This window comes from Echinops telfairi, unplaced genomic scaffold (genome assembly GCF_000313985.2).
Source record: "Echinops telfairi isolate 266 unplaced genomic scaffold, ASM31398v2 ScPeMD7_23;HRSCAF=83, whole genome shotgun sequence".
Taxonomy (NCBI): domain Eukaryota; kingdom Metazoa; phylum Chordata; class Mammalia; order Afrosoricida; family Tenrecidae; genus Echinops; species Echinops telfairi.
The window spans coordinates 4,211,116-4,215,446 of record NW_022103920.1 but is presented as its reverse complement, the minus strand read 5'-3'; positions in this window follow the sequence as shown (position 1 = coordinate 4,215,446).

The following is a 4,331-nucleotide window of genomic DNA, read 5'->3' as shown; positions in this document are numbered from 1 at the left end:
CCCGTCCCACTCCAGCCCTCTGCACCCCAGCCTAAAGCTGCCTTTGATCTGTCTCTACAAGGACCCCACCTGCACCATGGGGTCCCCCTTCGCCCTTCTTTGGGGACTAGCTCTGAACAGACCGGAAGCCGTCGGGGTTAGGAGAGTCGCCGGACTTTCTGGAGGAGCTGAGGTGGGGAACACACCTGCGTGGGTGCAGGAGAAAGGTCCGGCCTCAGGCTTGCCAGTGGGGAACAGTGAGTGACCTGGGTCAGAGCCACACAGATTGGGAAAGGGGCGCGCCCAGAGGCAGGGTGCCCCAGGTGCGCTGAGGCGTTGGGCGGTGAGGTGCAGAGCGGAAAGGCAGGTGTGCCCAGAAGATGTCGGCAAACCTGTCAGGCCGTGAGAACGTCCCAGCGCAGCAGAGGACTGCTTGGCTTCTGGGGCTCTGAGCAGATGTGTGGGGGTGCACGGGCTTGCAGGCTCTTGAACACAGGAATTCCCGATGATGCTGTGTTACACGTAGACATGAGCTGGCTCTTCGGAAGCAGAGTGCCAGGCCTTTTGTTCTGAGGCACCCCGGGCATACTGGAACCACAAGGAGCTTAGCAGCTGAGCTGGGTTCTATTTGCCCCATTGAGGGGCTTGGGGATGATCTATTTCTGACTCACATCGACCTTATAGGACAAAGTAGAACGCCCCTGTGCGTTTCCAAGGCATTTGGCAGAGCAGGTGGTCAATCCTCCTGCAGAGCGCTCGAACAGCCGGCCTGTTGTCTGGTAGCCGAGAGCTAACTGCTTGCTGAGATTAAACTCGGCCCCTGGAGAAGTCACCAGTCTGAGGAGTGGTGAGGTGGGTGACAGGGACCCTCAGAAGTGGCCCCCGTCTTGAGGGTCGTAGAGGAAGAGCAGGCTGGCATGATGGTTTGATCTCCTCTCAGCCGCTGACCACTCCTCCTTCCTCCGGCAGTCTTATTTCCCTCGCAGTGGAGGAAGGGCTGGGCTAGGTGAGAGGTGCTTATTACAGTAGCAAGAATGAATCCTTCTTGGGGTTTGTGCTCTGGAAGAAATGGGAAGGGATGTCCCCAGGCTTTCTGGCCTGGAATGTCCTAACGGACAGACCACGTCACCCATCCTAGCTGGACCCTTCATGTGGGAGAGCTGGAAGCATGGTGAGAAGCAAAGTCCTCCCTCCTGTTGTTCTTCAAGCTCTGTCCTGACCTGAGGTTTTCCCATGTGCCCTCCATCCTAGGCTCTCCTCCACCCCCACATTTTACAAAAATACACACTCACTTCCCCCAGAGGAGTGCTGCCTTGCTCAGGTTGACTCTGTAGGTGTTGGGGAGGAAACGCTGTGTGTGTGTGTTTGTGTGAGTAAGTGCATGTGTATGAGTGTGCGAGTGTGGGTGTGTGAGTGCAAGCATGCTCAGAGCTTGGTGCCTCCGGGCAGGTGGGTGACCAGCCAGCTGGTGTTGCACAAGGACTGCCCAGAGAGAAGTCTGGCCCGGGGACGTCATCTTATCCCACGCTGTGGATGCTGACTCTCAGCAGTGACTCTAGGCCAGGGCAGAACTGCTCCTGTGGGTTTCTGAGGCGAATTGTTCCCAGGAGTAGAACATCCCCTCTTTCTCTCTTGGAGCCCTTGGTGATTTCAAACGGCCAACCTTGTGGTTCACAGCCCAACTCGTTACCCACTATGCCACCAGGGCTCCCATGGGGCTTCAGGCATGGGGTGGGGGTGGAGGGAGGTCCCTGTCTGGTTTTCAGACCAGCTCACCACCCTAGGCCTGGACGGTCTCCCTCAGGTGCAGCCTCAAACCAAACCTACCCAGAGCGACCCCTTAGGGCAGCATACAGTGACTCCTTAAGGTTTCTCAGACTGTAGCTCTTTGTGGCCGAGATGGCTCATCTCCCCGCCACACCCCCTCTCCCCAGGAGAAACCAGCACATGGTGAGCTGTCAGTCCCATGATTAACCCACAGCACTACCAGGGTTCCCTGGTGCACCTATCCAAAAAAGAAATCCAAAGCCCCTGCCATGGAGTCGTTTTTGATCCACAGCGGGTTTATAGGGGGTTTCATAGGCTGCAAATGTTTATGGGAGCAGACAGTCTCATCTTTTTTCCACAGAGAGGCCAGTGCGTCTGAACTGCCAGGCTCGTGGTTAGTAGCCCAACGCTGCCCTCACAGCAGCACCAGGGCCCCTTCTGTGCCCCCACAGACTCTGCTTAAAGTGGACTTTTGCCACCAGGAGGGTGGCCCTGTGAACTGTGGCAGCCTGTGGGCAAACACTAGCCAGACAAAGGGTTCGGCTAGTCACAGGTCCTCTGGCAGGGCCTGCCGGTGGACCCACACACTTCACTGGCCCTGGGGCTGCACTTGCAGCCAGGGATCCAGGGGTCCAACGTGCATTGTGGGCGGGCAGTGCTGATCTCATTCATATCCATGCAGCTTTGGCCCTGAGCTGGCTGGGGCCTCCCTCTCTTGCCCCCACCCTGGCCTGTCTGGATGCTGGCCCCTGCTTGCCTGGGGCAGGACCAGGCGTGGGGTAATAACAGCTCCGGTTTACTGCCAGCCTACACAGACTCCTCCCATGACGCAGATCCCTCCCACTGTAGACATTAGCGCACTGATTGTCACACCAGCCCCAGAGGAAGGTATTATTAGTCCCATTTTATAGATGGAAAAATCCAAGGCAGGGAGTTTACTTGTTCAAAGTCTCTCAGCGGCAGGGCAAAGATTCCAACCCAGTTTTAACGCCAAGGCCCAATTCAGGGGTTTCGGATTCTGCCCATGAATGTCGCAGTAGGTCCTGTTTCAATACACAGAGGGGGTCATTGAACCTCATAGGCAGAGCCGTCTGCTGTATTCTGGCTGGTGGCCTGGGCTCAGAGTCCCCATCGCTCCCGTTGTGGACTTGGCAGGCGTGTGGTGTCCCCGCCATCCAGCTTGGATTCCCGGGAGGCAGGAGAAGAGGAGGGTGGAGCAGAGAACCCAGGCGGGGGATCTGTTTCGTGCTGATGCGTTTGGGGGAGGGTGGCGGCTCCTGTAGTCCCAGGAGTGTGTGTGTGTGTGTGTGTGTGTGTGTGTGGTTAAACATGTTTCCTGCTAATAGGAAGGTTGGGGCTCAGGTACCTCACAAGAAAGGCCTGGCAATTTCCTTCTGAAATTCAGCCCTGGAGCTCAGTTCGACTCTGCTACCCATGGGGTTGCCCTGCATCACGTAGACAACTGTTGGTGGCCTCTGGGTCACCCGTCACTTGACCACAACTCAGAACCACACTCACTGCCATCGAGTCAACGCCAGCTCCCATCGACCCTGCAGGACAGGGTAGAACTGCCCTGTGGGTTCTGAGACTGTCGGCCTTTACGGGAGTAGAGAGCCCTGTCTTTCTCCCAAAGGGCAGCTGGTGATTTTGAACTGCTGGCCTTGCAGTTAGCAGCCCAACTCGGAACCGCTGCCCTACTGGGGCTCTACAGTTAGTTCCCTGTAGTTCTCAGGATTCAGGGGGTCCGTTTTTGTTGTGCACGGGGTGAAGGTTGACAGAGTAGATTGCCAGATTTCCATTCAATGATTCAGACCCAATAGGTTGCATATCACAGATGTGTTCCCTCACAGTGACATCCCTCCGTCCACCCCTCCCCCTCCCTGGTTTCCTGTTTCCGCTCCTCCTTCTTACCTCTCCCTCCTGAACTTTGTTCTCCACAAAACGCTGCCCTATTGATCTCAGCTCCCACAGCACACCCCTCGTGGGACTGATCTTTTTTATCCTCTGTCCACTGCTCTGACCCTGCAGGGTGGACTGGCCACGGTGGGTTTCTGAGACCGGGTCGCTTTAGCGGAGTGGAGAGCCTCTTCGATTTCCAAGAGCAGCTGATGGTTTTGAACTACGATTCTAAAACCTCACAAAGCCTCGTGTGTGTGTGTGTGTGTGTGTGTGTGTGTGTGTGTGTGTGTGTATTTCTGAGGCGAGCGGGGATGGGGACTGTGAGGCTGCCGGGGGTCCCAGGGTTGTCCGAAGAGCCCGGATAGGCCTAGTTGGAGATGGGCTCTCAATAGCCACACCTTTGAGTCCTGGAGCTGATGGGGAGAAAGGGGCAAAAGGGGATGGGACAAGCTTGGGGCTGCGCTGCATCCCAGGGTGTCTGTAGGTCGATGCCATCTCCTGTCACTTATGCCACCCTGTGAACTGAAGCAGCTCTCGGGAACCAGGGTTGCCTGGCTTTCACGTGGCGTCCGTGTGGGGAGGAGGCAGTGTGTAAGGACAGCCAGGCCAACGGGTCCATGACTCTGCATCCCTTCCTCGTGTTCACACTTGTGTATAAGTCGGCAGGAAAGAAGCACAGTGTCTCT